The sequence below is a fragment of the Schistocerca piceifrons genome, chromosome 9 (genome assembly GCF_021461385.2).
Source record: "Schistocerca piceifrons isolate TAMUIC-IGC-003096 chromosome 9, iqSchPice1.1, whole genome shotgun sequence".
NCBI lineage: Eukaryota > Metazoa > Arthropoda > Insecta > Orthoptera > Acrididae > Schistocerca > Schistocerca piceifrons.
In genome coordinates, this window is record NC_060146.1 from 88,752,893 (window position 1) to 88,766,726 (window position 13,834).

Sequence of the window (13,834 nt, forward strand, 5' to 3'; positions counted from 1 at the left end):
TCAGACAGATTATATAATGGTAAGACAGACATTTAGGAGCCAGGTTTTAAATTGTAAGACATTTCCAGGGGCAGATGTGGACTCTGATCACAATCTATTGGTTATGAACTGTAGATTAAAACTGAAGAAACTGCAAAGAGGTGGGAATTTAAGGCGATGGGACCTGGATAAACTAACTAAACCAGAGGTTGTACAGAGTTTCAGAGAGAATATAAGGGAAAAATTGACAGCAATGGGGGAAAGAAATACAGCAAAAGAAGAATAAGTAGCTTTGAGGGATGAAATAGTGAAGGCAGCAGAGGATCAAGTAGGTAAAAAGACGAGGGCTAGTAGAAATCCTTGGGTAACAGAAGAAATATTGAATTTAATTGATGAAAGGAGAAAATATAAAAATGCAGTAAATGAAGCAGGCAAAAAGTAATACAAACGTCTCAAAAATGAGATCGACAGGAAGTGCAAAATGGCTAAACAGGGATGGCTAGAGGATAAGTGTAAAGATGTAGAGGCTTATCTCACTAGAGGTAAGATAGATACTGCCTACAGGAAAATTAAAGAGACCTTTGGAGAAAAGGAACCACTTGTATGAATATTAAGAGCTCAGATGGAAACACAGTTCTAAGCAAAGAAGGGAAAGCAGAAAGGTGGAAGGAGTATATAGAGGGTCTATACATGGGCGATGTACTTGAGGACAATATTATGGAAATGGAAGAGGATGTAGATGAAGATGAAATGGGAGATGCGATACTGCGTGAAGAGTTTGACAGAGCACTGAAAGACCTGAGTCGACACAAGGCCCCGGGAGTAGACAACATTCCATTAGAACTACTGACGGCCTTGGGAGAGCCAGTCCTGACAAAACTCTACCATCTGGTGAGCAAGATGTATGCGACAGACGAAATACCCTCAGACTTCAAGAAGAATATAATAATTCCAATCCCAAAGAAAGCAGGTGTTGACAGATGTGAAAATTACCGAACTATCAGTTTCATAAGTCACGGCTGCAAAATACTAACGCGAATTCTTTACAGACGAATGGAAAAACTAGTAGAAGCCGACCTAGGGGAAGATCAGGTAGGATTTCATAGAAATATTGGAACACGTGAGGCAATACTGACCGTACGACTTATCTTAGAAGCTAGATTAAGGAAAGGCAAACCTACGTATCTAGCATTTGTAGACTTAGAGAAAGCTTTTGACAATGTTGACTGGAATACTCTCTTTCAAATTCTGAAGGTGGCAGGGGTAAAATATAGGGAGCGAAAGGCTATTTACAATTTGTATAGAAACCAGATGGCAGGTATAAGAGTTGAGGGTCATGAAAGGGAAGCAGTGGTTGGGAAGGGAGTGAGAAAGGGTTGTAGCCTCTCCCCAATGTTATTCAATTTGTATATTGAGCAACCAGTAAAGGAAATTCGGAGTAGGTATTAAAATCCACGGAGAAGAAATAAAAACTTTGAGGTTCGCCGACGGCATTGTAATGCTGTCAGAGACAGCAAAGGACTTGGTAGAGCAGTTGAATGGAATGGATAGTGTCTTGAAAGGAGGATATAAGATGAACATCAACAAAAGCAAAACGAGGATAATGGAGTGTAGTCGAATCAAGGCGGGTGATGCTGAGGGTATTGGATTAGGAAATGAGACACTTAAAGTAGAAAAGGAGTTTTGCTATTTGGGAAGCAAAATAACTGATGATGTTCTAAGTAGTGAGGATATAAAATGTAGACTGGCAATGGGAGGGAAAGCGTTTCTGAAGAAGAGAAATTTGTTAACATCGAGTATAGATTTAAGTGTCACGAAGTCGCTTCTGAAAGTATTTGTATGGAGTGTAGCCATGTATGGAAGTGAAACATGGACGGTAAATAGTTTAGACAAGAAGAGAATAGAATCTTTCGAAATGTGGTGCTACAGAAGAATGTTGATGATTAGATGGGTAGATCACATAACTAATGAGGAGGTGTTGAACAGGATTGGGGAGAAGAGAAGTGTGCTGCACAACTTGACTAGAAGAAGGGATCGGTTGGTAGGACATGTTCTGAGGCATCAAGGGATCACCAATTTAGTATTGGAGGGCAGCGTGGAGGGTAAAAATCGTAGAGGGAGACCAAGAGATGAATACACTAAACGGTTTCAGAAGGATGTAGGTTGCAGTAGTTACTGGGAGATGAAGAAGCTTGCACAGGATAGAGTAGCATGGAGAGCTGCATCAAACCAGTCTCAGGACTGAAGACCACCACAACAACAATTGCCCTTAAGAACCTTGGTATTACACAAACCGGTCACATTTTGCAAAATCAAACCCCGTTTGACGGAACATTATCATCAATTATTCGATCATCCCATCGGATCTTCACCATTCTTCGACATAACAACATTTGAAAAGCTTCTGCGCTTCTCTTTGATGTACTGTTATTCGTCAGCGTTTTACTTCGGTGGAACACTACGCACAAGGCAAGTAGCTTAAGAAAGTACTTCGTAACATTTAAATTTATATTCCATGTTAACAAATTTCTTTTTTTCTGAAATGCTTTTTTTTTGCTGTTGGCAGTCTCCACTTCACATCCTCCCTCTTCATCAGCTACTTCGTTGCCTAAATAGAAAATCTCATTTACTACTTTTAGTGTCTTATTTCCTGGTCCACTTCCCTGTGTATCAGTGATTCAATTCGACCATATTCCAATATCCTTGTTTCACTTATCCTGATACTCCTCTTAGAAAGGCCCATGAGCAGATAGGCCGCGTCGCTTACGTCACGAAAGTAGTCCTGAACTCGCTCGCTCGCTCAACTCAGCAGACAAAATGCGCTTTTAAACTTGTTAACTCGCTACTCGGTGTGTCCGTTCTAATGAGAATTGCGTCTTCTACTGGCATCTGCTATTATGAAATCTTACTCATTAACAGTACTACAATAAAATTTAAAATCAGTTCTCGACAGAAATGGTGTAGAGGCCTGTTTCTAGCATTTACTTCTGCTTAACAGTCCTCGTGTCATACAAGATGTGGTGCCTTATGCAACAGATAATCATTTTTGCATGATTTTAATTTTATTATACCCCAATACAGTCGTAATAAATTATCATTAGCCTTGTGGACTTCCTGGCATTGTAGGAGTAACAACAATAAAACTCCATAATAGTTGTTTCAAGTAGAAGATGCAATTCTCCTTTGTACATACACACCCAATTATGAGTTAACAGCTGTAGAAACGCAGTTTTTCTGATTCTGGAAACCTGGAGCAGCTGGCCACGTCACTGGAGTCGGCCCAGCTTCACATCCCTGTCCGTACTGTTCAGAACCTCACTGATTCTCTTTCTGCACGTCTCGCTGAAAAACGCAGTTACTCAGGCTTTTGACAACTGGTCACTTTAAGCTGACTGGACAGTGTATTTTTCCGCTAATCGAAGAAGAGGAAAAATTGCGAGGGTCGTTCAATACGTAATGCCCCACATTTTTTCCCTCACAATATATTTATCGTTAAGAGTAAGATTTTGGTGACAATATACATCAACATGTCTTGTCCATCTTCCATTTTTCTACGTAGTCGCGGCCACGTTCTATGGCTGTACAACAACGTTGTCGAAGAGCATGTATTCCCTGTTGGTAAAAGCTCTTGTCCTATAGGTGTAGCCATGTTTTCACTGTATGGCTGACACTCTCGTCATCTTCAAAGTGTGTTCCCCGTAGAGAATCTTTAAGCAGCCCGAAGCGATGGAAGTCCGAGGGTGCCAGACTGTCTGGACTGTAGGGTGGATGAGGCAATGATGTCCAACCCAATTTGGCGATGTGTTCCTGGGTTCTCAGACTTGTGTGTGGGGGTGCATTATGGTGTTGGAGCAAGATTTCTGCTGGATTCTTGTCCGTTCCAACACGTCGGAAACGGTTCTTGAGTTTATTCGGAGTCCTCACATATGCCTCCCAATTGATGGTTGACCCTCTTGGCATCACATCCACTAGAATCACGTCATCACAATCCTAGAAGATTGTCACCATGACTTTTCTGGCAGAGGAGTCTGTCTTGAATTTCTTGCTTTGTGGTGAATGAGGATGCTCCCTTTCCATGCACTACCTCTCTGTTTCCCGAGGAAAGTGATGCACCAGCTTTCGTCCGCCGTAACGATCCGTGACAGAAATGCCTCTCCGTCGGTCTCAAAACGCACCAACAATTCAGGTGAAATGGCCTTTATTTGAACCTTGCGGTCCGCTGTGAGCATTCGCGGAACCTATCGTGAGCACCTCTTTGAATATCTACATCTACATCTACATCTACATCCATACTCCGCAAGCCACCTGACCGTGTGTGGCGGAGGGTACCTTGAGTACCTCTATTGGTTCTCCCTTCTATTCCAGTCTCGTATTGTTTGTGGAAAGAAGGATTGTCGGTATGCCTCTGTTTGGGCTCTAATCTCTCTGATTTTATCCTCATGGTCTCTTCGCGAGATATACGTAGGAGGGGGCAATATACTGCTTGACGCCTCGGTGAAGGTATGTTCTCGAAACTTCAACAAAAGCCCGTACCGAGCTACTGAGCGTCTCTCCTGCAGAGTCTTCCACTGCAGTTAATCTATCATCTCCGTAACGCTTTCGCGATTACTAAATGATCCTGTAACGAAGCGCGCTGCTCTCCGTTGGATCTTCTCTATCTCTTCTATCAACCCTATTTGGTACGGATTGCATTTCCTTGGGATTCTTCCAATGAATGTCAGTCTGGCATCTGCTTTACCGACGATGAACTTTATATGATCATTCCATTTTAAATGACTCCTAATGCGTACTCCCAGATAATTTATGGAATTAACTGCTTCCAGTTGCTGACCTGCTATATTGTAGCTAAATGATAAGGGATCTTTCTATCTATGTTTTCGCAGCACATTACACTTGTCTACATTGAGATTCAATTGCCATTCCATGCACCATGCGTCAATTCGCTGCAGATCCTCCTGCATTTCAGTACAATTTTCCATTGTTGCAACCTCTCGATATACCACAGCATCATCCGCAAAAAGCCTCAGTGAACTTCCGATGTCATCCACAAGGTCATTTATGTATATTTTGAATAGCAACGGTCCTACGACACTCCCCTGCGGCATACCTGAAATCACTCTTACTTCGGAAGACTTCTCTCCATTGAGAATGACATGCTGCGTTCTGTTAGCTAGGAACTCTTCGATCCAATCACACAATTGGTCTGATAGTCCATATGCTCTTACTTTGTTCATTAAACGACTGTGGGGAACTGTATCGAACGCCTTGCGGAAGCCAAGAAACACGGCATCTACCTGGGAACCCATGTCTATGGCCCTCTGAGTCTCGTGGACGAATAGCGCGAGCTGGGTTTCACACGATCGTCTTTTTCGAAACCCATGCTGATCCCTACAGAGTAGATTTCTAGTCTCTAGAAAATCATTACTCTCGAACATAATACGTGTTCCACAATCCTACAAGTGATCGACGTTAGAGATACAGGTCTACAGTTCTGCACATCCGTTCGATGTCCCTTCTTGAAGAGGGGGATGACCTGTGTCCTTTTCCCATCCTTTGGAACGCTGCGCTCTTCTAGAGACCTACGGCACACAGCTGCAAGAAGGGGGGCAAGTTCCTTCGCGTACTCTGTGTAAAATCAAACTGGTGTCCCTTCAGGTCCAGCGGCCTTTCCTCTTTTGAGCGCTTTTAATTGTTTCTCTATCCCTGTCGTCTATTTCGATACCTACCATTTTGTCATCTGTGCGACAATCTAGAGAAGGAACAACAGTGCAGTCTTCCTCTGTGAAACAGCTATGGAAAAAGAGATTTAGTATTTCGGCTGTTAGTCTGTCATCCTCTGTTCCAGTACCATTTTGGTCACAGAGTGACTGGATCACTGAAGACGCAGTTCCAATGCTGATCGGCAACTGTAGAACAAACTGTCGAGTTTCTTGATGCCATGATTTACCAACGGCCGTATGATTTGTAGAAGTTTATTTTACTTTATGAACTTCTATGTGCTACCAGTTTCGGCATTATATTGATGCCATCTTCAGGTCCCACTCGTCATAGTCGTAAAATCGCTATACACGAAAGGAGCCGTATAACTGGATCCGTGAATCAAACGTCCTGCAACAGCTCTTGGTGGCCGGGTGACACAGACTGAGTAGTCTGTGCAGGTCGTTTGATTCACGGATCCAGTTATATGGCTCCTTCTGTGTATAGCGATTTTACGACTATGACGAGTGGGATCTGAAGATGGCATCAATATGATGCCGAAACTGGTAGCACATAGAAGTTCATAAAGTAAAATAAAGTTCTACAAATCATACGGCCGTTGGTAAATTATTGCATCAAGAAGTTCATGCCTGCCGTCCTGCCACGATCCATAATGGATCAACGAAGATTAAACTCGAGTTGTGATGCGCCTGTCGGCGCGAATAACGGCATCCGCATGATTCAGCAAGTCTGGAGCGGTGGCTGTGACAGGATGTCCCGAGCGTGGCTGATCATGGAGCTCTGTTTCTGCATTTCCTGAGGCTGTAACTTTCTTTACCCACCTCCCAACTGTACTCCTATCAACTGCAGCATCGCCATACACTGCACACAAACGTTTATGGGTGTTCACCACGGTTTATTTTTGTGCACACAAGTATCCAATAACAGCACACTGCTTGCAACGTGAGTCGTATATAAACGCCATCTTGACACTGTGCTACGGTTCTGCCATCTGCCGGAACGGTTCGAAATTTCACCAGTGCACAGAAGAAACATCAAATGTGAACCACCAACAAGGGCGTTTGTCTATGTCTGTTAATGGCTTATTTTTCATAAAAAATGTTGAGCATTACTTATTGAACGAATGAGCTGATGGTCTTTATTTCGTAAATCTACACTGTTCTTCCAACAGATTTTGTTCAGTAATGAGTGCGACCTAATGCTCCTCCACGAAGTTTACCTACTCGAGATGTTAAATGTTAGTCACAACAACTTTTCTTTCTCCCCCCCCCCAAATTCTGTAAGTCCCTCCAGATCTTTGAGCGTCTTGCACTCCGCCTCACCTTCTTCCATATAGGCCTCCTGTCCCCCACGCGGATCTTCTATGACCTCATTCCTTTCCCCCATCTGCTCCTATTCCTCGAACATATCCGCATCCTCTTCACCTCCCGCCACCTTGATCCCCCTCACCCCCTGGTTGCTCCTCTCCTCTCCCATCCCTGCCCCCTGCCATGTCTTCACTGTTGTGTCCCCCCTACCCTCCATCTCTACACCCTTCATCTCCTTTCCCAAGGTGGCTTCCGTCACCTCCCCCTCCCGGATGATGCCCTCTCTCCCGCCATTTATCCCTCCTATCAACTCTGATCCTCACTCCCCCTCCTTTCCTCTGTCCTTTTCCCGGGCTCCCTCTCCCCCCCCCCCCTTCCATCCTCTTTTTTCCCCACCTCCCCTCACTCTGCCCCCTTCTCTCCCCCAAGTCCTTTTGCATTTCCCTCCTCTACCTCTTCTCATTCCCTCTCGCGTCTGCCCTGCCCCTCTCCCCTCCCCCCCTTATGAGTCCTCTCCCTCCTTGGTTCCCCCCTTTCGTTTTTTCCTCTTCTCCCTCCTTGTTCTTCCCCCTCCTCCATGTCGCCCCCCCCCCATCTGCCTTTGGCTCGGGAGTGTCATCTTTGTGCCGCCATTTTCGTGCAGTGTTTTACAGTGAGTGTTTTACTGTGAGTGTTCTGTGTTGTGCCTTTTGGGAAGTGTTGCGAACGGCCATCATACTGTTGCTGGGTGTGATTTTTTATCTCTTGCGAACAGAAAGCAGACTGTCGCCATGTTTTTTAATTGTGTGTCTACTATGTTACTTGCTGATTCCTGTATATTTTATTAACATTGCCAACCCCTTTGCTTTCTGTTTTAACTTTCCGCATTTTTTCCGCCATTTTACACTTTAAGTCACCGTTTTATCGCCCGTTTTTCTTGTTTCTTTTCTTCTTCCGTTTTTAAAAAAGTCTGTAGGCTGTAGAGCAGCGTACTAAGCTGCTGCCAGCCCGCCCCCTTCGGGGGGGGGGGGGGGGGGGGGGGAAATTGAAAATCAATAAAGGAAAAAATTTCTTTCTACAACCTTTCTTGAATATGCCGTCACGGTGTCCATCATTCAATCATTCGACGAGAAATGTAGCAATAAAATTTCGTTGCGTAAGCAGAAACTCAATGGAGCACACACGACGACGCACCGTGGAGGATGGGGTGTGAGCTAGCGCCGCTACGATCGGGTCTGACATAACGGTTGTTGCGCAGTCGATGTTTACCGGCTCCGGCCGGAACGGTCGGGGAGTAAGAAACGAAATCCTCTCCGCAGAGTTGGGGGGCCGGGCGGCGCGCCGCTATCGCAACATCCGCACCGGCAGCGCTTTACGTCACAGCGCCGGCGCTCCCTCTGTCACACACGAACCCGCGCACTGCGTAGCAAATTAACTGCGCGGGCCCGGCCACACACGACGACCCTTCCCCCTCTCCGACGCCGCTCTTTCCCTTTTCTTCCCCGCTTTTCCACCAGTTATTTTCCGCGCAGTTTGAACGCGAAATTACCTTCCCGCTCGCCACGAAAAGTGCCTCGTCCATTTCGCCGTCACGGAGGATACGGCGGGGACAGGGATTTGGGAGCCAGCAGGCGGGAAGGACACGCCCACTAATCGGTGATTTTATTTTATGCCCGGCATGACTTTTCTCCGGTCGCTGCCTCATTCTGCCCGCGCGGCTTCCCGTAACTTTTTTTACTTCCCTTCCCTTCTCTTTCTTTCTTCCTTTCAGCCGCCGTTCTGCAGATAGCTGCTCGCTCGGCCCGTATAATATTCCTGCGGCGGCGTATGTGGTCCGTCATTTGATTATTCCAGTCAGACAAGGGAGGCAGCCGGGAGCGGCGGCAGGGCAGATATCCCCTCAAAGCCGCGCCGACCGCCAGGACATCCAGCCGCCCCCTCCCACCCCCTGTAAAAGCCAATATTCGCCTCCCCTTCAGGAAGCCGTCCCGCGCCGCTGCGGCAAGCAAGTCCGTCCTCGGGCGCTCGCCCTGGCCACTGCGACTCCTGCTGCACCGCACAACGTCTGTTTACTCGCAGCGGGCTCTGGGCGCCAACCATTATTCCTTCTCGCATCTACGATAACGGAAGCAAAAAATCAGAAAAACCAAGAGGGAGTAGTGCCACGTAAGCGATAGGCGTGTTCCTGCATCCGAAAGATGATGTCTATTCAAATTTCGCGCCAGGCGCATGAGAGTTCCGCTACTAGGGCCACTATGAGGGTGCAGATCAGATGTGATTTAAGTACAGGCTGTAACGGTCGTGAACGTTTGTTAACTTTGAGATTGGACGTGGTGCGTTGATGTTACTCAAGAATGCCTTTAAGGCGACAATGACACCTCACTGACAAGGAGACGGCACGACCGTGGGGTCGGGGATTTGTCCGCAATTTTGTGTGGTGAAAGAGGACCCCTAACACCTCACGTGGTTAAAATATTAGGACGCACTACACCGAAAATCCCGGGAAAAATCGATCCAAAGTTTCTTAGGTGCCTTATGAGTATAAAATGTTAGTACACTGCCGAGTCGCCGTCTGGCCTCGGTGTTTAGGACTCGGATTCTTACGCTAGAGGTCTCGTGTTCTTTTCCTCCTCTGGCACTTTTTTCCCTTCTGTTTAATTTTCTTTGGTTATTCCACCAATTATTCAGAAACTTTCCCAAACCTACATTATCTTTAACACATTAGTTACATCACTGAATAAAAATTATTTTGTTTTTGTCCAACAACACAATTCATCACGGTGGGTTTTCCATTTTTCATTGTAAAGTATATGAGGAGAAACATTGCCTTTTAAATCAGAATAACAAACTCGATTCGGAAACATTCAATTTTTATACATATAATAATTATAAACGAGAACCGCAGTGGTAATTATCGTAAAAACAAACAAAGCAACATATAAAAGCAGATTTTTTACAATCACAGGGCGTTTGCAATAAATTTGTACAAAAACATGCCCCATTAACATTTACGAAAATGTTTCAAGTTACTGACAATTTTGAGGCAAACAAGACATATTAAATTATGTCTCGGAATATTGGTGACGATAATTGATGGTGAATTGTAGAGTGAATTTTTATACAATCTTCCCGGGAATTAAGTTCACGATTCTCCTGTAACAATGCGCTGCAATTTTGCAAGCAACAGAAGAAGAAAAGTGCCGGAGGAGGAATCGAACCCGAGACCTCTGGCGTAAGGGTCCGATCGCTAACCATGTTTTTGTTTTGTTTTTTTGTTTGGTTCTTGTTGATCGTTGTGTTTGGTCGTTGCGGACGTCACATGAGATTGGTTCAAGTTCGTTGTTCATCCTTTCACTCAGTTTTTTATTACAGAGGCCAACCAACTATCTGAACGAAGACGCTGAGCTACCGTGACGGCATCATGTGGACCAGACGGCGGCACGACACTGGACTAACATTTTATGCTCATAAGGCACCTAAGAAACTTTGGATCGATTTTTCTCGGGATTTTCCGAGTAGTGCGTCCTAATATTTTAACCACGTGAGGTGTTAGGGATCCTCTTTCACCACACAAAATTGCAGACAAATCCCCGACCCCACGGTAGTGCCGTCTCCATGTGAGTTTGAACGAGGTCGCGTAATAGGACCACGAAAAACTTGGTCTTCCTTCTGCAATGTTGCAGAAAGGCTTGCCAGGAATGTGGACACTGCACGAGATTGCTGCCTGCGGTAATAGGAAGGTACGGTCGCGAGAAAACCGGGTTCCGGACGGCCACGTGACACTACCGAGAGGGAAGATCGTCGTGTTCGCTGTGTGGCAGTGGTGAGTCGTATGTCGTCTGCAGCAGCAATGTGAGCAGCAGTCCGCGTCACAGTGATGCAAGGAACTGTTACAAATCGGTTATTTCAAGTGCAACTCCGATCCAGATGCCCTGTAGCGCGCATTCCACTGACCCCTAACCGCTCCCACCTGTGACTTGAGTGGTGTCAAGTGAGAGATCACTGGAGGGCAGGATGGAGGTGTGTTGTGTTTTCCATTGAAAGCAGGTTCTGCCTCGGTGCCAGTGACGGCCGTGTTTTGATTAGAGAGAGGCCAGCCACGTGGGATAGCCTCGCAGTCTTGGGCGCCATGTCACGGTTCGCGCGGCTGCCCCCGTCGGAGGTTCGAGTCCTCCCTCGGGCACGGGTGTGTATTGTCGCTAGCGTAAGTTAGTTTACGTTAGATTAAGTAGTGTACAGACTTTTAGGGATCGATGGCCTCAGCAGTTTTGTCCCACAGGAGCTTGTCACAAGGAGGACGCCAGCTGAGCGTTTGCAACCGGCTTGTCTGGGCTTGTCTGCGTGCTAGACCAACACCGACTCAAAGGAAGGCCTCGGCGCTTGTTGGTGACGTCACGTCAGCTAGGCACGGCCAACGCCAGGTCTGTTGCAGGCAGAAACGCCTGGGCGTACTTATCACTATAAATCTCTTATGTTTGGACAAAATGTTTGGTATTGTTTTGGATTCTGCAATTTAGGTGAAAGTCTTTCTGACTATCGTAAAGCTACAAATGAAGATCATAGTTCTGTATTACTGAATTCTGTCGAAACAAACGTAGATCAATATGAGAAAATGCTTTGCCCCATTGCAAGCTTCGGAAATTTTACATTCAAGTAACCATATTTACTTGATCCATTTTGTTATCGAAACTTACCCCAACCCCCTTACAATGAACTCATTTCTTTTATTTATTTATTTATTTTAGTTTGACATCGTCAGTGGAAATGTGAACTAATTTACATCTGTAAATGTCCAACTATTGCCAGTCATTAGATTACAGCCGTTTTCAACGAAAGGAATTCTAAACAGGAAACAAAATAGCATCATACATCGAAAATACTGCTGAGCTTAAACTTTTTTAAACATGCACATTAGAAAAGATAAATATTCCCCTCTTGCAACTGAAAGGAGAAACTTTATAAGATAAAAAAATTTTATTTGAAAAACAAGTATCTCTCTTTTGCCTCTTCTTCTGTCCCCTACCCCATCCAAAAACGTGTACAATCGCAAGATATTTCATTAACATTCAGCTGAGTGTTTCTTGAAAACAGGCTCTCCAGCGTTACGGAACAGGGTTTCGCAATATCAACGTCATCTGTCTTCCAACGATCGCCATTCAACTTTTGTTGCGCCTCCGTGAGAGTGGATCGAACTGATGCGATCCTTTACCAGCTACGTCCTCTGGCCTTCTTGATAAACACTGTAAAACCTGGAGCAGTACTCCAGGATAGGTCGCACTGAAATGAGTTGTACGTACAGTTGCGTTCTACCAAAACCACAGGTCAGTAGTTTTGGTACAGTACATAGATTACGTAGTAAATGGTGGGTGGCATTGGCAGGGAAAGAAACATAAATGAATTTGTGTGAGAGGAATTGTTTTTAATTTTTTGTTTGTTCCTTTTGCGCATAATTAGAACCACAGATAGGTCAGTGTATTTCATATTCTTACAAAATATAAATTGCATTCTATAAGAAAAAGATTAGCTGCTCGCGTAGATTCTGCGCTTTCATACAACCGAAACAATTACTGTTTATGTAAATGTAGTTTACAGACAGTTCTTAATTTGTAGTCAGTAGACCATTCTTTTTTATGATCAAACGCAAGAGGTTCCTGTTATAACTGATATGTGCAAATTTTGTTTAGTTGTAAGGGCAACATGTTTTATATAAGCTCGACGAAGTATTGAAGCGATGTTTATGTATGTTTGTTTTGGATTTTTTAAAAGTTATCTTTTTTGAGCATAGTATGATAATCTGTAATATTTTGCTTTTGTTTTCATTACAACATTTCTTTGTTTCACGTTACAAATCACCAGTTTTCGAATAAAACCTGATTTAAGCACTGACAATCTCAATTTTGCTATGAATACTATTTATTTTTAAGTAACAGACATGAGGTAAACTATGTAGAACAAAAATGTTCCGTAAACTACCAGGCCTTTTATATATTGTCACTCAATTTTTAGTCGCTTCACCGATTCCCGTTTCCAGGGGAAACTACATCTACATCTACATCTAAATCCATACTCCGCAAGCCACCTGACGGTGTGTGGCGGAGGGTACCCTGAGTACCTCTATCGGTTCTCCCTTCTATTCCAGTCTCGTATTGTTCGTGGAAAGAAGGATTGTCGGTATGCATCTGTGTGGGCTCTAATCTCTCTGATTTTATCCTCATGGTCTCTTCGCGAGATATACGTAGGAGGGAGCACTATACTGCTTGACTCTTCGGTGAAGGTATGTTCTCGAAACTTCAACAAAAGCCCGTACCGAGCTACTGAGCGTCTCTCCTGCAGAGTCTTCCACTGGAGTTTATTTATCATCTCCGTAACGCTTTCGCTATTACTAAATGATCCTGTAACGAAGCGCGCTGCTCTCCGTTGTATCTTCTCTATCTCTTCTATCAACTCTATTTATCAACTAGTATGACACTTATCGCTTACACAAACAACGAGATCGAAATGAGGTAACGCCTGACACATATGGAACACTCCTAGCTTACAGGTAACCCGTTTACTATCTTAATTGACCAAAGCTACTAGGATAAATACTGTAGTCCACAAGTACTTACTACAGACCACGGCAGCCACGTATTACTAAAGCTGACTCTGCGAGGAGCATACTTTGAGAAGGACTGCAGCTGCCATTTTCAATTTGTTATGAGATAAAAAACGTTTTCATACAGAAATGTATGTGTAGTAAAGGGTTAAAACACCTATTTTAATGAAAACGGTCATTGTGTGAAAAAATATTTTAAACTACACCTATTTACCGCGCTTATAGACCAGAACCTCCGCTTAAAAACTTCGTTATT